Source organism: Schistocerca americana, chromosome 4, assembly GCF_021461395.2.
Source record: "Schistocerca americana isolate TAMUIC-IGC-003095 chromosome 4, iqSchAmer2.1, whole genome shotgun sequence".
Lineage (NCBI taxonomy): Eukaryota > Metazoa > Arthropoda > Insecta > Orthoptera > Acrididae > Schistocerca > Schistocerca americana.
This window is the reverse complement of record NC_060122.1, coordinates 259,583,324-259,607,874: the sequence shown is the minus strand read 5'-3', so window position 1 is coordinate 259,607,874 and position 24,551 is coordinate 259,583,324.

The window sequence follows — 24,551 nt, the reverse complement described above, 5'->3', positions numbered from 1 at the left end:
TGCTACATCATCAACTACATCTACATTTAGATCCATTTTTACACTGTACTGTGCATCCGAATCAAAGGTATTTTCCAGTGGCTTCAGTAATGAGCCAACTATTTCCAGTAGTTTTGTGTCTTGTGGATTCTTTTTAGGTACTGCTAATGCCTTCACTCCTCCTGTTTTATAGACTTGAACCTTCTCTTCAGCCAAATCCTTCCGCAATCTCCACTTCAAATTCTTGTAACTTGTTTTAAGCTATTCAGACTTTCTTTTCGTTACACCTGAAATTGATATATTTTGTAGTAGCCGATATCATTTTTGTTGTGTGTCTTCAACTGTTATTCAATGTTAATCTAAGCACCATGAAAAATAGTGTTTTAATTTACATCAGTAACAGATATTTATTGATTTATGATTCAAATAAAACTAAATTTTACCTGGAGTGGAATTAAATTGTGTTGCTGTATTTTCCCATTCATCCAGTTTTTCCCTAACTGTGCAACCATCAGTTTTTTTACACTCTAATATACTTGAATCGGAGGCAACCAAGTCCAAAAGTATGTCTACTTCGAATTTGGAAAAATTTGGCGTCCTTTTCTTGTTCACCATACTTCAGTAACAACGCTCACTTTACGCCAACAACATGAAAAACGCGCGTCAGTACCACGGACCAAGGCGGTTACAACACCTTTGCCACAGGTAGACAGCAAATATCATTATCTTAACATGTATATGGGCGCTTTCCTTTGTAACACGCGGAGTTAACCGCAGTCAAACTCCCGATTAGCTAAGCGCGTTTTGGCAATTGGCGTTTACGTTGGTGCAGCACAGAGACAACTTAATCACGATTAAGTTTTAACTGTGATCACGGTACCCTCTTTTATCTTGCTCTTTAATCGACGTTGGTGCAGTTAGTCATTACTGGGGATGAATTACTAGACCCAAGAATTTCTTGCAGTGTGCATACAATACTTCCACCCTAAGAGAAAAAAAAATCAGCCCACCTGGATATATCTGAGGGGTTTCTGACCACGGCAGGGTAGGGACAGAGGCGCAGGAGAGAAAGTAAGTCCCCCGGTCAAGGCGTTTGGCGGTGTCTTAAGAGCCCATTGTGTATAGAGGTGGTGTTCATAAAAGTCCGCGAGTTTTCATGTACACCTTGGACCGGATGCTATAGACAGAACCATCAGGTAGTATTGTCCTTCTGCCTGCCAGATCTTTGGAAAAATTTTAGGATAGAACAGAAAATTTGTGGCATTTGTGGCGGCTCTGAAATGGTCCCTGATTGGACAAAGAAGCTCTTGTCCTACTTTAGCCGAGGCGCCTGGTCGAACATGCAGTAATGTTCCGCCCATCAAGGTAATAATCTCTGTGGTAAATGCGTTGTTCGCTTCGGGCTCAAACGAAAGCTCTCAAAACATGCTACCTGAAGTGCCCATGGCAAACATAATTCGGGAGCGTAACGTGTTTTCTTCCCTGTGCAAAAATTTGTAAGGCTACTTCTCCGGCAGCAAAGAGATTAATATTGGTTAGGGTGCTTGAGCAGACGAGCTAAAGGGGAGTCTTACGATTGGCACAAAACCTATGTGGTAATGGTTGCATTGGTGCAATTTTCGAGATTACGATGTTTTTATGGAAAGGTGATGATGGTAGAAATAATCTTCTGATTCAGACTCCAGACTGGACTGAAAAATCTGGTCTTGACTCTTGTTATGAGTGGGCTGCACTTGGACCAGGTGACCTGAGGATGACTTCACACTGGCAGTGGTCTTGACTGGGGAGCTTCTGTGAAGTCATAGCTGTACCCACAGTTTGGACATCACTGTATCGAGGACCATCTTATTCATACCATCTTATTCATGACGTTTGATCTTTACATCTACATCTACATCTACATTTATACTCCGCAAGCCACCCAACGGTGTGTGGCGGAAGGCACTTTACGTGCCACTGTCATGACCTCCCTTTCCTGTTCCAGTCGCGCATGGTTCGCGGGAAGAACGACTGCCGGAAAGCCTCCGTACGCGCTCGAATCTCTCTAATTTTACATTCGTGATCTTCTCGGGAGGTATAAGCAGGGGGAAGCAATATATTCGATACATCCAAAAACACACCCTCTCGAAATCTGGACAGCAAGCTACACCGCGATGCAGAGCGCCTCTCTTGCAGTCTGCCACTTTAGTTTGCTATCACGCTTACCAAATAACCCTGTGACAAAACGCGCCGCTCTTCTTTCGATCTTCTCTATCTCCTCCATCAACCCGATCTGGTACGGATCTCACACTGATGAGCAATACTCAAGTATAGGTCAAACGAGTGTTTTGCAAGCCACCTCGTTTGTTGATGGACTACATTTTCTAAGGACTCTCCCAATGAATCTCAACTTGGTACCCTGCCGGCCGAAGTGGCCGTGCGGTTAAAGGCGCTGCAATCTGGAACCGCAAGACCGCTACGGTCGCAGGTTCGAATCCTGCCTCGGGCATGGATGTTTGTGATGTCCTTAGGTTAGTTTGGTTTAACTAGTTCTAAGTTCTAGGGGACTAATGACCTCAGCAGTTTAGTGCCATAGTGCTCAGAGCCATTTGAACTTGGTACCCGCCTTACCAACAATTAATTTTATATGATCATTCCACTTCAAATCGTTCCGCACGCATACGCCCAGATATTTTACAGAAGTAACTGCTACCAGTGTTTCTTCCGCTATCATATAATCATACAATAAAGGATCCTTCTTTCTGTGTATTCGCAATACATTACATTTGTCTATGTTAAGGGTCAGTTGCCACTCCCTGCACCAAGTGCCTATCCGCTGCATATCTTCCTGCATTTCGCTACAATTGTCTAATGCTGCAACTTCTCTGTATACTACAGCATCATCCGCGAAAATCCGCATGGAACTTCCGACTCTAGGTCATTTATATATATTGTGAAATGCAATGGTGCCATAACACTCCCCTGTGGCACGCCAGAGGTTATTTTAACGTCTGTAGACGTCTCTCCATTCAGAACAACATGCTGTGTTCTGTTTGCTAAAAACTCTTCAATCCAGCCACACAGCTGGTCTGATATTCCGTAGGCTCTTACTTTGTTTATCAGGCGACAGTGCGGAACTGTATCGAACGCCTTCCGGATGTCAAGGAAAGTAGCATCTACCTGGGAGCCTGTATCTAATATTTTCTGGGTCTCATGAACAAATAAAGCGAGTTGGGTCTCACACGATCGCTGTTTCCGGAATCCATGTTGATTCCTACAGAATAGATTCTGGGTTTCCTTGTGCCCACTGCCGTTGAAGTGAGTGAGATTGGTCCATGGTATGACTGGTGAACGGGAGTGTCACGCGCTGGAATCTGCTTAGATTTCAGCGTCCAACAGATCGCCTGCCAACTACGTCGCGTATTTCGTGACCACGATAGGGAATTACATTCCGTCGCACACCCCTACTCTGCCAACGCCTGTGCCAAGACCTTCACCTGAGACAATGCTACGCATCGAGAAAGGATGTAGTACCACTACTCCAGCTTGTTAGCACAAACAGAATCACAGTCTCGCCATTTGCTTTCAACTGCACCAACGTAGTGTAACTTCTTTGTAGAATAAATACTTCAAAGTCTATTCAGATTGCGCTATCCACGTTTTGAGCCAGGGAAAATAGATTGCACAGGTACACCTTTGCCTACCAAACGCCACCCAGTGGAGTGACAATTATTTGATAATTAAATCAAGGCCCTGCGCTGCCGACAGGCGTTGATATACATCAACCGGGACAGTTGAAAATGTGTGCGCCGACAGGGACGCGAACCCGGGATCTCCTGCTTACATGGCAGACGCTCTATCCATCTGAGCCACCAAGGGCACAGAGGATAGTGCGACTGCAGGACTTATCTCTTGCACGCTCCCCGTGAGACCCACATTTCCGACTTAATGTCCACACACTACATTCGTAGACAATCTTACCGAGTCCCGTAAGAAGACGATGGTCAATGGCCGGTTAGCCCTAACTGTATATGATTTCCGGAAGAACAAATGCCATCTTCACATATGGTAATTATTTGTTACTTCTGTTTGTGCTGCCAACAGTTCATTTATTTGTCATATCGTTTAACTTGTGTTGTTTGTCCTATTTTATTATCAATAAAATCATTTTTATAAAAGATTAAGCCCATGTTGGTATATTAATCACCCAGTACACTCCAGGAGAGTTGTCTTGAGGCATAGATGTTAAGGGTTGCAGGTTGAATTGGCGATTGTTGTGACATATCACGGCAGTGATGCTAATCGTGATGTACATAATAAATTTACAACCAATGTAAATATAGTATGCAAATCAATGAGTTCAGTAAGGACATGTTCACCGTTTCATTAATTTTTCTCCGCATTCATTTTTATTTAAGTTTTTGATAAATGTTATAACCTCCAATCCAGTGTAGCAATAGCAACCACGTCAGAGGACAGATTTAATTTAGCAGACACGCGGTCAGGTAGACAACTGGAAGACTTACAAGTTAAAGTGATTGCTGCCTGGGCATAAACGTACAGTCGCCTGTAGGCTTTCAAATCAAACCGCAAGACCAGTGCAGTCCTGCAGCTTCTCGTAGAACACTTTCCGAAAGAGACTCCAACAACTTTGCTTCGCTTACGAACATTACTTTCTTCCAGCAGCGAAGCAGATGACTAAACTATCTGTTTTCTCCTTTCGTTGAATTACATCTACTTGTACACGCGATTCTTTGAACGGCACAGCGAAGAAGTCTGACATATAGAATCACGACAAAAACTGTGGCAACGGGTCAACAACGCATCACAGTGCGTACCAAGCTTCACAAGAGGAGTGCTGTAACACGAGGTAACATGCAGAACATGTGTATTTTTTATTTCTTCTTTTAGTTGTGCCATGTCAGCCAACCTATGATACACACTGACTCACTCTCATACGTATACATCCGCGATCCGAATACAGTATTTACATTGGTTACAAATTTATTATTTACATCACGGTTAGCTAGCATCATTGCCATGAGGTGTCACACCAATCTCCAATTCAACTCGGAACGTATAACATCGACGCTCCAGACAACTCTCCTGGTGTGTGCTGCTTGCATCACGAAAGTTGTATTAAAGTGATGGTATCCGTTTAGCGTTGTTCTTTGAGTTTTATTAGTGGCTCCAAACAAAATATACTAGGCCAGTCAAGGCGTCTAGCCTTAGATACGTAAAGCTATCCGATTGAAGCGGGGCAAGGTCGCTAGTTAGAAGTAAAACTGAAGACGATCTGCAAAGAGCACCTCACAGAACTAGCATCTCCTGGAAAAAGGGTATTGCGGAGACACGGTTTAGCCACAGCCTGGTGGATGTTTCTAGAATGAAATTTTCACTCTTCAGCTGTGTGTGCACTGATATAGAACTTCCTGGCAGCTTAAAACTTTGTGCCAGACTGAGACTCGAACTCGGGACCTTTGCCTTTGGAAGGCAAGTGCTCTGCCATCTGGCTGAATTGAAGTTGTGAGGATGGATCGTGGGTCGTGCTTAGATAGCTCAGATGGACGCAACAGCCGGCACGGTAGCTCAGCGTGCTCGGTCAGAGGGTTAGCTACCCTCTGTAACAAAAAACTGAGTGAATGGATCAACGGAGAACCTAAATGGGTGTCATGGGACGTCAGCCCCCAACAAATTCAAGGAACAATATAGAACAAGGTGAGAAGAAAGATGGTAGAGCTCTTGTCCACGAATGGCAAAGGTCCCGAGTTCGGGCCTCGGTCCGGCAAACAGTTTTAATCCGCCAGGAAGTTACAGCTCTATATGTATTACGGAATTACGTGACAATTACGATTTTAAAATTTCCAAAGATGAGTCAAGAAGTATAGTCTTCACAGATAAATGTACTAATCGAACGAAAACTGTAATCAGTAACATTATAATAGAACAATTTACAGATTTTTACTAATTAGAAAAGTATGCTTTTTATAAATATGATAGGTAATGTAAAACCTCTGATATGTGAGCGTGATACAGTCTTCTGAAATGAGATTCTTAAAAACGGTAAAAGGATTTAACTTTTTCAAATGAAAAAATAGGGGAGAAACTAGGAATAAACTCTTTGGAAGAAAAATTGTAAGCTACAGAAATGATTAGGGAATGCATATTGATAGTATGCCTGAGGATAAGGTTCCAGGAGGTATGTTTTACAGGCTTAAAGGAAGAAGATATCCAGGAAGACCAAGGTAAAGATGGACAGATACGTTTTGAAGCTAGAACAAGCAACATTTCCTAGTCCAATGAAGTGCAGAAGAAGAAGAAGAAGAATATTTTATCCCCAGTTCCATCATTCGCTTTTCCAGTTCTTCTTCTTTTCTTATGCTTCTCTTTGAATGGTATGGTCTGGAACACCTATCGTCATCTTGAGGACAAGGCATTGTACACTATTGCTTTTTAGGATCTATAATATTGGTGTCCAAGATTTTGCCACCTATGCAGTGGCTTCTTTCTCTTCTTCTAGTGAAGGTGACATAAGGTTTCCTACCATGAAGTTTGGAAGTGCAATGTCCCGGGTGAACTCTGAGTCCAGTGAATTTCCATTTAGTGAGTAGAGGAATGGAGGCAGAACAGGATTCAGACTGCAGAGTTTGGACATGTTTCTGATTTTCCCACTTTCTCTGCATTCAATCTGTAGAAAAAAAAGAATTTATCTATTTAAAATAAATAATTGTTATTGAAAATAACTATGCGTAAGTCTACAGCCAAAACCAATATAATTATGCTATTCTTTTATTCACAATGAAATGATATAAATAAACAGGACTGGCTCTTACATTGCTAGTAAATGCCAGATCTGCATAATTAGGTACTTCCATTATAGTTAGCAAATTATTTCTTTAATTGCACAATTGTGAATAAATGTTACTATATCAGAAATGGCAAGTGGTGCGACCAAAGATGGTGGCTTGGCTATTCTATGAATTTATTTGAAGTTTTCAGGTATTGCGATGATCGCACTGTCGCAATAACGTTTTTTTCTTTACTGTTATTTCAGTCAACTCGCACCATATGGATAGGGCTGTGCTGTCAGCGGTGCACTGTTCCGCTCTTCTGCCGAGTGAATTAAAAAATATAACGAGAATGAGAAAAATATTGTGACAGTTTATCTATTTTAAATAAAAATTCCAAAATGTACAGCTAAAAGACGAAAATACGAGTATACACATTTTAAAAATACATCGCAATATAGTGAAATTCATCTGAGGAAAAACACTATAGTACTGCACTTTCACTTAAAATCTGAAGGACCTGCACTGGGTGAGAAATATTTCGCAGGGAGAGAAAATGTCACATAGGGTTGAGAGACGTAGGTAGAAAAGCGAGAGGTCAGTTACGTATGAAAACCTTGGAGACGAAGTTAGGCGTTGGGGTGGATAGTTCGAATATAGAGGGTGAGAAAGGCAGACAGTGAGGAGGAGTTTGGTGTGTGGGTGGGGTATTAAGAAGAGGATGAAAAGGATGGGAATGTATGGAGAGGGAAAAGAAGCCCTGATGTGAAGTGGGATCGGTTGGAAGAGTTGGTAGGAGGGATAAGTATCAGGGTAGATCTCATAGTATGGAAGTGGGAGTTGGTTCAAGTTCAAAATGGTTCAAATGGCTCTCAGCATTATGCGACTTAACTTCTGAGGTCACTAATTAAACCTAACTAACCTAATGACATCACACACATCCATACCCGAGGCAGGATTCAAACCTGCGACCGTAGCGGTCGCTCGGCTCCAGACTGTAGTTCCTAGAACCGCACGGCCACTCCGGCCGGCTTGGTTCAAGTTTCGTTGCGACAGGATATATAATACTGTATATCTAGGTGTAGAGAATGGGTGTGGGATGTACTTGTAAAGGCGCAACAGCATACCAGGATTAGCGATCAGAGGGGAGACAATGGAACGTGTTGGAATCTAGTCTGCAGATAGTGCAGGAGATATGGAGGTGTTTGACATGGGTGAGGTGGGATGGAAATTTGATAAGGTGATAGAGGTTTCCTACGAGGGAAGGCATATGGACATGGAAAGTGAGACAGAGTGCCTGGCATTCAAGGATTTGGAAGGAGTTATAGAACTTTTGTGAGCCAGATATCGATACAACATTCATATAGCAGTGAGTTGATTGAAGCAGGGTTATGTAGGCGTCTAATGCCCAAGCTCGATCTGTTGGTGGTTTTAATCTATTGTGGGCTTTCTGTTGGATGGTTAGTATGTGAGGTTTCCAAGTTAGTTGCCGATCGATAGTTAGTCCGAGATATTTTTTTGGGTGTTATTTAACTGGACAGAACTTCCATTTATGGTAAGGTACAAGTCTGGGAGATGGGATGTGCGCGTAGTTCGTCCTATAATAATTACTGCCTGTATTACGGAGTTACTGATCTCGAGGAGCCATTGGTTACACCAGGAATTAAACTGTTTGATGTGGATTGGAGGGACTGTTGGGAAATCTAGACGGCTGAGCAGAGGCCGAGGAAAACAGTGCCATAAGAGTACTGAAGCAGGTGGATTGGTGGAGCTGGTTTGGGCATATCAGTGATGTAGAGGAGACAGAAAAGTGGAGAGAGGACGGAATCTTGGAGCACCCCTGTAATGGGGTGGAAGGTATGGGAACTGATGTTGTTAAGAGTGACATTGGATGGGCGATCGGAGAAGAAGGATGCAATAAAGTGGATATAGATAATTGGAAGTGGGTATGTCTGGAGTTTTAAGAAGAGACTGAACGACAGACACGGTCTTATCATAACTCTAGGTCGAAGGACACAAAAATAACTAAAAATGGCTCTGAGCACCATGGGACTTAACATCTATGGTCATCAGTCCCCTAGAATTTAGAACTACTTAAACCTAACTAACCTAAGGGCATCACACAACACCCAGCCATCACGAGGCAGAGAAAATACCTGACCCCGCCGGGAATCGAACCCGGGAACCCGGGCGTGGGAAGCGAGAACGCTACCGCACGACCACGAGATGCGGGCAAAAAAAAAAAAAAAAAAAAAAAAAAAAAAAAAAAAACTGATTTACGCGAGTTGAAATGGTGGAATAGGAGACGAGTGAGGAGTTCTATAGTGCATACCTTAAGAACTATGAGCACTTGTTGATACTGTTGCTACTGTGAGACACATCTCTTTCACTGCTAGCTCTTTAGGTAATACTCCTCTCAGATTAGCATGCTAGACTTTTTTTCGTTGTTACCCACCTGTTCCGCTAATAAATATTCATAAAAACGCGGCTCATGTGCGCAAATGACGACGCCACGCAACTCACATCACTGGCGACGTCTTGTCATCTCTGGGATGCTCTGCCCGACTGGAAGTCGCTGCGTACGCTAAGTGGCAGGAAGAGGGCGCCTCCATCCGTCAGTGTCACAATTAGCGCGACGGTCGGGGAGGCTGCAGAGAGTTGCGCACCTTTCCCTTCCCCCTGGCTGCCTCGCTGTCAACCCGGACGCCTGGCGTCTAGCGGCCGCGCGGCGCGCCTCCTGGATAATGCACTGTTGCGAGCCTCACCTGCCAGCAGCTACCTGCTACCCGCTACCTGCAGCGACAGCCTGCTTCCTCCCTGTTCACACACTCCCTGCTACTCTGCGAAATCTTTGATGAGCCGCGCGGAACGCCTCACTGGAAAGTGGGCCTCGGTGATGTTGCCATTTCGGTTACAGACACTTGCTCTGAATGTTCGCTGCGTAAATACAAACCTCGGTTAAGAAGTGTCTTGCGTTGCAGCGTTGTTCACTGCAGTTAGGCAATGGTGCACACAAGGCGAAAACAAAGTTTTGTAGATGCAATCATTAGCCCTTTATTTATTTAATCAGATCGGATTAGGAACTTTCGGATTCTATACGTACAATACTTTTTACCTCACTCTTAATTTAGAACACAATAATTACAACATGTTGTTATAGCTGCCTTCAGGCGAAAGACTGTTTTGAAGCAGTGCTCCACGAAAATATATTCTGAGCAGACCTCTTCATTTCTGAAAAGCTACTGCAACCTACATCCATTTGAAATCGCTTACTAATTTTATCCCTTTGTCTCCATCTACAATTCTCACCCTCCATACTTCCCTGCAGTACCATATTGCCTCAGTGAGTGGTCTTTTAACCGTTCATCTTTATAGTCAATGTATACCATACATTGTTTTCTTCCCAGTTTGATTCAATACCTCCTCAATAGTTTCTAGATCTACCCCTCATGTCTTCAGCATTCTTCCATAGCTTTTCGGAGGCTTCTGTTCTTTTCTTATCTGAGCTACTGATCGTCCACGTTTATTTGTTGTACAAGGTTGCAGGAAAAACAAATAACTCCAAAGAACACTTCCCAATGCGTATTTTTTTTTTAGAAAATGTTTTCTTGCCAATCTGCATTTTATATCCTTTGTACTTGGACTGTCATCGATTTTTTGCTGCGCATCCAATAAATTCATCTGCTTCTTTTAGTGTCTCATTCCCTACTGTAATACCATCAACAATACCTCATGTAATTCGACTACATTACCCATGTCTTCCATTACCCATGTTTTACGTTTGTTGATATTCATGTCATGATCTCTTTTTAAGGCACTGTTCCCTCAAATCAAATGGCTCTAAGCACTATGGGACTTAACATCTGAGGTCATCAGTCCCATAGACTGAGAACTACTTAAACCTAACTAATCTAAGGACATCACACACATCCATGCCCAAGGCAGGATTCGAACCTGCGACCTTAGCAGCAGCACGGTTCCGGACTGAAGTTCCTAGAACCGCTCGGCCACAGCGGCCGGCATTATTCGTTCAGTTCAATTGTTATTTCATTTGCCGTCTCTGCCGGAATTACTCTTACAACGCAAAGTTGTTATTTCATTTACCTGAACTTCAGCTGCCTTTACACATTTCTCTTGAGTTTTCTTTACTATTTGACCAATCTACAGGTTAAATTACTTTGGTGTAGGTATAGTATAAGACAGGTGTCTCCAAAAGTAGGAAAGCGAAGAGCTGGAAGTGAAAGCTGTAGACAAAAAAAAAAATATATGCAAAGAAAACACGTAAATAAATTTTTAAAGACAGAGATAAAAGTAGAGTTTATACCATTTTATTTACGCCAGGCTCCACAATAACACAATCAATGATGCAGGTGTAAGACTGACACCAGAAAATTAATGCAACGTGGGCTGAAGCAGGCAGAATATAATCATAAACCACCCCTTTAGTAAGATTGGACGCACACTCTGCCAGGCAAGCTTGAGAACATGGAGCAGTAAGCTATAATAATAACAGAAACGAGAAGTATTACAGATTAGAAACACAGACCATGTAATAAAACAGTAAAATTCCTTAAAACGGCACAGATACATTCAGTTACAGTGGAAATTTGGAAATTTGTGGTAAGGCCTTATGTGGCCAAACTGCTTAGGTCATCGGTCCCTAAGCTTACACACTACTTAATCTAGCTTAAATTAACTTACGCTAAGTACGACACACACGGCCATGCCCGAAGTTACAGTGGTTTAGTATTTTACAAATAATATTAGACAATCCTGGAGGTACACCACCCTGCCGTACCACTGCAGAAAGCGACAAAGTCTCGCTATAAATTAGTTTTGCTGAGGTTCGTCTTGTACAAAAACACCAGAACCAAACTCTGAACGATGAATGTTCTGAGGGCCTTCTCATCATATTAACTGTACTGGGTGGTCCGCTGGAAGTGCATGGAATGAAGTCGCCACCAAGTAGTTCCTCAGAGCCTGCCGGCCTCCAGTGTGTGTGTCTCCAAACGGACCAGTGTGAACAGCAGACAGACAGTCGCGCCTCGCCTGACACCCCATCCACTCGTCAGCTGCAGCACGAAAATTCCAAACAGATGACGAGCAAACCTCCGTGGACAGCGCTCTAAAAGTAGTCAAAGGGCGCAAGTTTATCGCTCGAGCGGGACGCCATAGCGTACCGGTTCAAATGGCTCTGAACACTATGGGATTTAACATCTGTGGTCATCAGTCAGCTAATGAGGGCATATTTCAAATTGCCCTTAACCTGTCCCGCGAAGGAAGACTGCATACACTAATGGAGGGTAGTAATATGAGATATTGCATTACAAAATCAGAATTTTCTAAGCTCTCTGGACTCATAAGCGGTTGCATTATCAGTAATTACTAATTAGAACACTAGGCAGCCCAATTATTGAAGAAACGTTCACCGGTTATAGAGTGGTTATCCCATGTGTCGTTCCTTTACTGGGTATGAGCCACACAAAAAAGTGCGCTGACAACAAATATATAACCGCTATCATTTTCAGAACGAGGAAGGGGACTCAAATAATCCACGAAAACCTTTTCCGTGGGCTTTTCTTCACGGGTAGAATGCGGGAGACCACGAGGAACATTAAGATTTGGCTTAGTTACTTTAAACGCCTTTCGCACGCAAAATCCGTATTTTATTCGGGATCTAGATTTTTTACTATAACGCAGTTATCATCGGCGCATTACCAGGAGAGCCATTGACGTAGGCTTAACCTCGTTAGAACGCAAAACCTGACAATTGACGCCAGCATTTGAATTTTGTTTCTGCCACGTAAACGCTAGCGTCATTTCTGACTTATTTATTTTCTTACATTGTTTTGCCTATATGACTAATGGTAATGCACCAATGATATCTATGCTACAGTTGAAATCTAGTTCTGCAATAGCACACGTATTTTGTGATAGACACCGTCCTTCTTTACATTTGAATATTCAATGGTCGCTGTGCACCACTGTTATCCAATGTATTTCAATTTAGTTGTTGTCCTTCTCTAATAAAGGCCCCATGAGGTGCACCGTCATCTTCATAATGTTTGTAAAGATTCCTGCGAATACCTAAAGACTGCAGAGACCAGTTACTTGGAAAGACAAATTTTTAATTTCTCGTCGGAATGGCTATGACAACAGAAAGTCTTTTATTAACTTGGTAACACTGAATTCGTTCAGCAGCAAAGAGTCTACGTTTAACACCTTCTAAATGTGCATCCTGGTGCGGTTTTTCCTTTGCGATAGTTAATATAGTGAATAGCGGAGATACTTCGGCCAGTGTTGTCGAAATCAAAGCCCCACGATTATTGTCGTGAAATGCCTTCGGACCAGTGTGATCGAGCTCAAACGTATGACTCAATCTCATTGTCTGATCCCGTTACATGCTTTACTGGAAAGTGAACGGCCGAAGTTTGTACAGCTCGTGATGCTACCAGATTTCGGAGTATGGCAGGCACCTAACTTAAAGCCTCTCACGAGAATTTCTCATGTTCAAGATAGAATTTGTATTTCTCCAAGCGCTCGCCACTCATACATGGAGTATTTCAGCTGAACAGCAGACTAAGCTCTAGAACCATGTTTTACTGGTCTTCTGTTGCTGTCACACTCCTGAAGGAGTGCAGCTTCAATCTCAAAATCAGAGTCACTGACTTAGATTACAATAGGGTGTCAAAAGTCTGGGATCGCGAACACGGGAGCACTACTTTACAATCAAACGCAGCCTGCTGACTACCTATCCACTGTAAGACTTCCCAGTATGTTGCAGCTGATTCAAGGGTGCCACAAATTGAGCGAAATACGGCATGAATTCTCTAAAAGATATTATCACACCGATCAATTTTTCCAGTAGACAAAACTCTGAGTAGTTGTTGTATGCATCTGATCAATGATCACGCTGACGGTAGAAACTAAATGCCCTAAAACTGAGATTTCGTGACATGTTAGATTAACTTGAGTTTCTCTAACAGTCAAGCCCACTTCACACATACGAGCCACAACTGGCTTTATATGTTCCAAAAGTTCCTGAAAGGTTTTGCCATGCATCACCACATAATCCAGATAGTTATGAACACATTAAAGCTTCAATAAACGTGAAAGAACAGGTGCATGTGTTGATAAACCGTATGTACCACGATTAGATTGAAATAAAGACCAATTGATACAAACTCTGTTAGGCGTTTGTTCAAATGGTTCAAATGGCTCTGAGCACTATGGGACTCAACTGCTGTGGTCATAAGTCCCCTAGAACTTAGAACTACTTAAACCTAACTAACCTAAGGACAGCACACAAGACCCAGCCATCACGAGGCAGAGAAAATCCCTGACCCCGCCGGGAATCGAACCCGGGAACCCGGGCGTGGGAAGCGAGAACGCTACCGCACGACCACGAGATGCGGGCTAGGTGTTTGTATTCTTCTGTTAAAGACAGATGGTGAGAGGCTTGGTTAAGGTTTACCACAATAAAATAAGAGACACGAAGACTGCATGAAACAGAGTGTAAGTCTGATAACGGCACATACTGGAAAATAAACTTTTGACTGAGTGTACGATAATCAGTGATCAGTGATCGGCCTGTAACCCACGACACTCCCGTTGTGTACCAGAAAGAGGCCTGTGTCGTTGGGTGAGGTGGATGGTTTGGCGATACCAGCAGCCAGCAGCTCATCAATGCTAGGGTGCACCTAATTTTTGGATGGGATAAACGATATGGTGCTTAGAGAATGGATAAACCATCAGTGAACTGAATCTGATATTGAATTTCATCAGTAATGCCAGACCGATCGGTTAATACATCAGAAAATTATTTGAGAAACCTTAAAATCAGCCTTCCCTTCATGCAAATGAGCAACATCAGATTCAACAGAATTATGTGGAACATTATTAACAGCTTGAGTGCAATTAGGACTAAATATTCTACATACTGTACTAGTGGAAATTTAAAATGGAATTCCATTCTATCATGATCATGGTCCAAGTTCGTCCTCACAATAACACCACACATGAGCAAAATGTTAGTGGCAGCCATAAAATTAACCGTGACAAACCCTGAATGCTAGATCCCTGCACACTTTGCCAAGCAATGGCAAAACATAATTTCAAGAGCAATATACAAAGAGACATCGCTTCTTGCTAGGTTATCCTTCTATCTCTCCACAGCGTGATCACAGCAGTCATGCAAAGAAACTTTAATGTCTGTGTACACTTATGTTAAATGTTAGTATACCTTGATGACGAGGTATCACATCGAAACATGTCGCTATATAAATAATTCAGAAGTCAACAAATTTTGTGCCTGGTAGCGGTAAATGAAAACCCTTTCAAAGATGAGACTTCCCAGTTCATGGTCCAACTGTTTAGCCAGTTGCAATGGTGAGAATCTACATTTATTTTGGTACTTTTGGTACTACTCATAATTCAAGATGGAAATTCTGCTCCCTGAGTGCAATATGTTACATATGGGTTTGGTTAATGACTGCATGAACAAACGGAATAGACTGCTTAAAAACTGTTGTCAATTTATTACACGCTTTCAATGGTAACCCCGTCCCTCCTCACACCAGCCTGGTTCCCATGCCGTTCCTATACCCAGCCCTGTTCCCATTGAAGGTCCTTTGTTGAAATTTTCCATATTGGATTGGGGAGTCACGTCAAAATTTTATTGATTTATTATACCAATAATCACTTTTATTATGTGAAGTTGTCCTGCTCTCTTGTTTCTGAACAAATTAGGTTTCACAATCTTATAGGTTTCACAAGCATACAAATGAACTTGTTCAGAAGCGTCACGTGTTTCTTCACGGAAGTGAATGCTCTCACTTGCAGTGACCCTGTAGAGTTCAACAAAAATAGTGCATTTACCAGTAAACAAAACGTTACTGATAGCTTCCGTTTTGGTAACCTATAAACGAAGCCAATATAGTGGTTCCAATTCTTTATATTATTGGACAAGTGACTCAGTGTGAGCATGTACCCACAAAAATGCTTTTTAGCTACATCATTCATAACCCTGCCAAATAATTTCTTCTGAACAATATTTTGATGTAAGTCATTTAACGTACCACCATCATGCAAAACCTCGGCAAAAACCATACTCAAACTATCTTGAGTTAACTGATATATTACATTAATAATGACTGGAAATTTGAAGTATATCGTTTTGTTGTTCATAGGACGATAAAATCTCAAGAGTTTAACAATTTCTTGATCCAAGGCAATACATTAATTAGCAATGAACTAAAACAAAATTGGGTTAGGCAGTTTCTTAAACTGATAAGATATCCCTATAACATCATCAGTCAGTTATCCATAGTCCAAACCTTTGCCTTCGACGTCCCCTGGGAATGACTCGCCCTAGCAACATTCCTTTCCAAATTAACACACTGATTCGCACCGGTGAGTAAGGTGGAAAAAAACACGAAGTGGCATCTACCTCGTCAATGACGGATGCTGTGACTAATAGCAAGCAACCAACTGTGCCTCGTACTGATGTGGATAGCATGATGGCACAACTTCCCATGGGTTACATATGGAATATGAAAACGAACAAAATTTGATCCTTTTAAATAACGAATATCCTCAGCAATCCTGTTGACGCCATAATTCCTGACCAAGAGACCCGTCACACAAAAGTTCACAAGTCACAGGACATACAAACAAAAAAAAAATCTTGTATAAAATTTTCCGTTCTCTTAAATTTTAACCGCTCTTTTTACAACATCCAGGGAACCACACTCTGCTAGAACTGAAGTGGAAGCATGTTGAGCCCATGTCACGGAGGTCTGTATATCGAAAGCACAGTCAGCTACATTGATAGGTAGGAAAGTGGGGAACTGAGGGTGAAGCGGCTAGACCAACAAAAATTTATGTCAAAGGAACGCTTACTTTTTTTAACACCATTTTATACCATTCTATGGCTAAGCTCAACAAAAAAACAATCAGTGACCTATATGTCAAACTGACACCAGAAAATTAATACACCAGCTAAAGCAGGAAAAATCCATTCAGAGGCTGGCCTCTGTCAGTATGACAGGTATCCTTGCGATCTGGAGAACAGGGTGCAATAAACTGGTTGTACTACGACATTAATAACCCTTTTTATTAAAATATGGCAATAAACGAGGTTATGCAATAATTTTATAAACATTTATACTGTAATATTTCGGAGCTATGATTACATGCATTTTTTTTTAAAATTACTACTTCCTTTTCATGTCTTTCGTCTTTTATAACTGCAGTTTGGTTTCCGTAGGAGATGTACTCGCACGTAAGTCCTCACTCCCTGTGTTTTACATCTGTTACTTTAAGAATTTCAAACACTAAAAGCCAGTTAAAATTATTTTCGAGGATAAGTCGTAAGGTCAGGGTTGCCTAGCAGGTTCGTAGGTCTCTCAGGAACCCAAACGGATACAGTACAAGAAAAAGTGAAAGTAATATATGAAATAAAACTGAAATGCCTCTAACGCGGTCTGAAATTACTGATGCTTTTAATAATGCTAGATGCACTTCAAGATAAACAACCTCCATTCAGTATCTATCCCAGATTGTGTAGCCAAACGTGCTTGAAACACACTGCCTGACTAAAAACCTGTAGCACCTATAAGATATCGTCAGATATCAATGAAACTTCAGACAAATACGCGTCATTGGTAGATACAGGTATGTAACTCTTTTGCATTTAAATACTCTGTGACAGGTAGAATGTCCACCGGAGAGCGCCGCGCGGGGTATCCGAGCGGTCCGAGGCGCCTTGTCACGGGTCGCGAGGAGGCTCCCCCCTTCGGAGGTTCGAGTCTTCCCTCGGGCATGGAAGTAAGTTAGTTTAACGTAGGTTACGTAGTTTTTAGGGACCGATGATCTCAGCAGTTTGGTCCCATAAGACCATACCACAAATTTTCAAATTTTCCACCGGAAACCATTAGCAACGTTAGTTTTAAGTGTTGTTACGAGGTCTGGTCGGATATAAAGGGGCATGAGCAGTGTCACATTTCTAGATATCAGTGTGAAGGACACGGAGAGGCTGCTTACGCATGTGAGCCACATATCAGCACCTGACAGAGTTTCAGAAGTGCGTTGTTGTAAATCTCTGTTTGGCCAGTTGGTCGAATCATGCGGTTCCACGTGTGTGATGCATTTGCATGTAATAGTGGCCTGATGCTTGACTGCAGGAAGACAGTCATGTACATCGTCAAATTTGCAGTCGAATACAAAGGAGGGTCACAGGTTTGTGCACTAAGAACACCGTAATCCCTTGACGTCAGCGCCTGCCACCGAAGAACAGGACAATGTAGCACTGTGTGTCATCCAGCATGATTGGTTGGAGACTAACAACCGCAAGACTGGAGAATTGTGCAATCTCATGCGCAGGCTGCCGTTAACACCACAACACAAGCGGCTGCCTTTGGAGTGGTGCAATAACGTGGAAGCATGGGCTACAGAAGAATGGCATCGTTTTGTGTCCAGTGATAACTCGCGGCTCTGTACAATCTTGGATGACAATCGTGAGCGAATATAGTGACCACCAGGGTAGTGGCACCATTCGTTTAAAGTTTAGGAGTGACGCAGAAGTGTTACTGCTGGTTTCGTGGTGTGGGGAGTCATCTGGTATGACTATTGGTCAAGGCTGGTAGTGATCAGGGGAAAACTGCTGGCACAAAGTACGTAATGGATATCTTCCAAAATGGTTCAGATGGCTCTGAGCACTATGGGACTTAGCACCTGAGGTCATCAGTCCCCTAGACTTAGAACTACTTGAGCCTAACTAACCTAAGGACAGCACACACATCCATGCCTGAGGCAGGATTCGAACCTGCGACCGTAGTAGCAGCGCGGTTCCGGCCTGACGCTCCTAGAACCGCTCGGCCACATCTTTCGTCTCATGTTAGTACCTCTCATGATAGACTATGTCGGGGCCATTTTTCATCATGACAATGCTGGTCCACACATGATACACGTCTCTGTGAGCTCTCTCCGTGATGTTGAGATACTCCAGTAGCCGACAAGATCCCCAGATCTGCCCTTAATAGAACACGCGTGTGATCAACTCGGATGACAACGTCAGTATTAGCATGCATAATATTAAGGACTGGTGTGATAGTTGTGGGTCGGCTTGCCGCATGGCATAATGTACAGGGTTATTACAAATGATTGAAGCGATTTCACAGCTCTACAATAACTTTATTATTTGAGATATTTTCACAATGCTTTGCACACACATATAAAAAAACTCAAAAAGTTTTTTTAGGCATTCACAAATGTTCGATATGTGCCCCTTTAGTGATTCGGCAGACATCAAGCCAATAATCAAGTTCCTCCCACACTCGGCGCAGCATGTCCCCATCAATGAGTTCGAAAGCATCGTTGATGCGAGCTCGCAGTTCTGGCACGCTTCTTGGTAGAGGAGGTTTAAACACTGAATCTTTCACCTAACCCCACAGAAAGAAATCGCATGGGGTTAAGTCGGGAGAGCGTGGAGGCCATGACATGAATTGCTGATCATGATCTCCACCACGACCGATCCATCAGTTTTCCAATCTCCTGTTTAAGAAATGCTGAACAACATGATGGAAATGCAGTGGAGCACCATCCTGTTGAAAGATGAAGTCGGCGCTGTCGGTCTCCAGTTGTGGCATGAGCCAAGTTTCCAGCATGTCCAGATACACGTGCCCTGTAACGTTTTCTTCGCAGACGAAAAAGGGGCCGTAAACTTTAAACCATGAGATTGCACAAAACACGTTAACTTTTGGTGAATTGCGAATTTGCTGCACGAATGCGTGAGGATTCTCTACCGCCCAGATTCGCACATTGTGTCTGTTCCCTTGACCATTAAGAAAAAATGTTGCTTCATCACCGAAAACAAGTTTCGCACTGAACGCATCCTCTTCCATGAGCTGTTGCAACCGCGCCGAAAATTCAAAGCGTTTGACTTTGTCATCGGGTGTCAGGGCTTGTAGCAATTGTAAACGGTAAGGCTTCTGCTTTAGCCTTTTCCGTAAGATTTTCCAAACCGTCGGCTGTGGTACGTTTAGCTCCCTGCTTGCTTTATTCGTCGACTTACGCAGGCTACGCGTGAAACTTGCACACACGCGTTCAACTGTTTCTTCGCTCACTGCAGGCCGACCCGTTGATTTCCCCTTGCAGTGGCATCCAGAAGCTTTAAACTGCGCATACCATCGCCGAATGGAGTTAGCAGTAGGTGGATCTTTGTTGAACTTCGTCCTGAAGTGTCGTTACACTGTTATGACTGATTGATGTGAGTGCATTTCAAGCACGACATACGCTTTCACGGCTCCTGTCGCCATTTTGTCTCACTGCGCTCTCGAGCGCTCTAGCGGCAGAAACCTGAAGTGCGGCTTCAGCCGAACAAAACTTTATGAGTTTTTCTACGTATCTGTAGTGTGTCATGACCATATGTCAATGAATGGAGCTACAGTGAATTTATGAAATCGCTTCAATCATTTGTAATAGCCCTGTATTTATGTCACTCTTACCTACGGAATCCAGGCAAGTATACAGACTACAGTGTTGCAACGTTATACTGATAAGTGGGCGCCTACGGCGAGACAGCACCATTGTCGTTCACACAGAGTTTGGTGACCGTTCCTGTACGCAGTACCCGTTGCTATTATGCAATTACGTTATTCGCAAGCATGTGAAGTTTCTTACAGTATTTGGTCTATTTTCCTAATTACACATGTGATGTTTGTCTGATCAAATTATGTCCGCTGTACTCTGCCTTGTATAGTACTTGTTTTATATACTTCAAGGGCTGGTTGTGTGCGCTTTCTGCTCAAATGGATATCAGCTGATTTCGGTAACATTATAAGTGTCTGATTATTGTACTGCGCAACTACTGAACACTCGCCTCGGTAGTTTTTATCATATCTGTGATGGTACATTAAGTACAAAAAATTTAAATCCTACTTCGCCGAAGAGCTTTGACGTAAATGAGTTCACTGAGCAGCTCTTGGTTCTAAGCAAACAAATCAGCGTGTTAGCTTTACTATAAGCTAGATGTTAGTCTTACCGTCAGCTGGAATTGTTTTGGGCTTCACCTCTTGTCTCGGCGTTGTTCTGGCTGCAACTGAGGAACTGTAACGTAAAATAGTTTGTTTTAGAGAACCAGTGTACGTGATTAAGTGGCACGCAGCGCATTGTAGCCATTTTCGTGATAGTGTTAGCAAGGTAACTCAGAGAGAATCAATACAGTAAGCGTTTAAGAAATACAGAATTAAGTCCTACAGCATGACGTTTCATAACCGATAGTTATGAATTGGGTAGATCTTCTGCCTTGGTACGAAATAAAAAGCGAGCTGCGCTGCATTTGCTACATGTCTGAAGATTACAGGAACAGATGCCAAACCTTACAAAAGGTTCAATGCCGTAGCCGAAGGATACTACAAAAGTGATTTTCTCTATCAATTCGAAATATCAACACAGACTGTTGCATAGTTGTTTAAGAATTCGGGGCAGTAAAAAATGTTCAGATGTGTGAGAAATCTTATGGGACTTAACTGCTAAGGTCGTCAGTCCCTAAGCTTACACACTACTTAACATAAATTATCCCAAGTACAAACACACACACACACACATGCCCGAGGCAGGACTCGAACCTCCGCCGGGACCAGCCGCACAGTCCATGACTGCAGCGCCTAAGACCGCTCGGCTAATCCAGCGCGGTCGGGGCAGTAAAGGCATCCATTTTAAGGCATGGAAAAGAAAGTACCAAGCATCGTAAGTAGCTCAGATGCAGCATTGTTGCTGGAACTACAAAAATTGATTTATTAGTAATTTAATGAGAACAAACAAAATAACATATCAGCGTCACCACCACCACCACCACAACCATCTTCACCACATCCTCCATCAACATCACCGTCACCAGCACGAAATCCTTCTCTTTACGTTGCAGTGACGCTCACACAAGTAAATGACGCAAAGAATTAGTACTCCCCGAGATCGGAAAGGCAATTTATCGGTGCTTTTAATTCTTGTCGTAACGAACAAAATGGATGTTCATTTTCTCGGAAAGCTGTAGGAATCAAAAACTTTGATGAACGTGAGGCCTGTGTTTGTCACAAACCATTCAGTACTGTAATAACAGAAAGCCAATCACGAGCAAAATTGCGATCCCGTCGCGGCAAACATATTTTATTGATATTTGCTGCATCGGTAAACAACAGAAATGATGTGGAACTGACAGCAATTCAGCGAATACTTACACAGTTGACAATGAAGCGAAATCGTTTTCAGCGAATTAAAACGAAATTTTTACCAAAAGGCTGCTCGGTAGTAGCTGGGCATAGGCATTCGAAACGACGCGGACATCTCGCCAGTGCGAGAAGAAGCCGAAAGAACCGGCAGCGGCGCTGTTTCGCTTTTTGACGAGGAGCGTCAATACTAATAAAATTTAACGGCTGTAATTGTCGAAAACCGAGGCTTCATTAAAACACAGGAACCGTGATTATATACCTCAGCGAGCGGTCTCTGCCGGCACGAAGGAATAATGCGAACCAATCTCAGCTATACGCGGCGGTAATTAGATTCGCCGATAACGAGAGACGCGTTAACATTATTTGTGATAAGTGAGTTATAAATCAATTTCAGCGACGCGCGGGCGCCGCCAGTGCTCCGCGTGCCAGGGCGGGCCTCGACGCTGCGTTCCCCGCGCCTTGTGTAAATGCCGGCGAGACGTCCTCAGCCGCCTCAGAGTTTGAGAGGAATACGCCAACACAAAGTGCGTGGACATCCAGCAACAAGTCTCACTGCAGCAACACCCGACAGTGGTCTCTTCCTGAAAATATCCGACTTGAGTGTCGTAAGTGCTGCAAAGTGTGTAGCTCGTTTCGCGATGCACAGTAGCTGGAAGCTCTCTCCCAGTATTATGAGGCAAACCACCTAAGGCCGAACCCTTCCAATACGCAGGTCTGTGCATACCATTTAAAGAACAGGGAGGCAAATCGCGATGTAATATGGAGAGGTGAACGTCTCGAGCATTGTAAAACGCCCAATTATCTTGGTGTCACACTGGATCACACACTGACCTACCTATAAACATCATTGTAATGCCACAAGAAAGAAAGTCTCAACTAGAAACAACACCATCAGGAAACTAACCAGCAGATCCTGGGTTGCAAACCCAAAAGTCCTGAGAACTTCAGCCCTTGCGCTCTGTGTGTCAGCCGCGGAATACGCCGCTCCAGTATGGTCTGCATCAACACACGCGAGAAAAGTTGATGTCGCGGTGAATGAAATGGCACGGATTGTTGCCGGATGCTTGAGGCCAACCCCAGTGCACAAGATGTACTTAATCATGGGGATCGCACCGCCCAACATACGACGTGTCATCGCTGCCGAAGCCGAAAAAACCAAGCAAGAAAAGGACATGTGTCATCCTTTATATGGACACCAGCCTGCTGACCGACGGCTTCGTTCGAGAAAGAGTTTCCTGTCACGTACCCGAGCCCTGGAAGGGTCGACTGCAGAGAATCGTTTGAAAAGGTGGGAAATCGACCTGAGAAACCCCCATAGAGATGTTAAAGAAGAACTGGCGCCTGGTGGAGACCTACCATACACAGTCTGGAGAACCCTAAAGCGTATGAGGGTAGAAGTGCCAAAGTGCAAGACAAAACTGCAGCAATGGGGTTTCCTAAAAGAGAATGAGAACACTCTCTGTCTGTGTGGCTCTGTCCAGGACCCCCAACACCTGCTTATCTGTCCATATTTAGACCAGCCCTGCACAATGAATGACTTATGGGAGGCAAATGACAAGGCCATATTGGCTGCTGATTTTTGGAAGTCTGAAGCCTAGTTCCGGACACGGAAAGTAAGTAAGTAAGTAGCTTGACATCTCTGAGTACATCATGCGTTGTTGTGGTTGACAATTTAATGACAGCTTGCACTCTCATAGCAATAGGAAAGAGCAGAACCTTGTGTTAATTAATGAAAGCTTAAGTGACAGGATAGTTCTGATGACAGGGAATTCGGTAACAAAATTCCACGAGGATCAGCATTGGGCCTAAAACTGTTTCTAATTTACGTTTCTAATTTCTGACAGTCTATGTTACAAACGAAATAATATGTTAAGATACCATCAGCGTCCCTCTGGAACTGGAATAAAATAGTGGACGCCAAACCATATTCTAAATAAATCACGTACAGGTATTCAGCAATACGCCTCACTTATTGTTTTAAAAAAGTAATTACATAGCTAAATCTGCGCTATTGGAATTTTAATAGACGGTTGGTGCAGAATAGTCCAACTTCTTAGTTTTGCATACAGATTAACATTCACGTCTACATCACTACTCTGCCGTTCACACTTAATTTCCTGGCACAGGGTTCTTCGAACCACATGCAAACTATTCCTCTACCGTTCCACTTGTAATGCACATGTGCCTTCCCTTCACGTGTTTAAGCCAAGTATTACACGCACATTTATGCAATCGGGAATGCTCAGTAGCAGCCAGACTACATGTAGATTTAACAACTAAGCGTCAGCAAGGAGCATAAGTGATGAAATCATAGGAGGCAATGTTGTGCTACCTTGGTAGGGACAAGATCCGACTATTTGCGTGAGCGCATATTTCAGGTGTTAAGCAAGATATAAACTGAAGTTATTAGTTATAAGAACGCCACATGTCGTGGGCAGTGTCTATCATTATGTAAAGTCAGAAAACTGTGTTAATGTGTGTAAAGGGTCGAATGTAACGGCGTAGTCCAAAGCCGCCATATTGCAAATACTGACTCTGTGACGTGTGTGACAAAGTAATTTCTGTATTAAAACAAGTA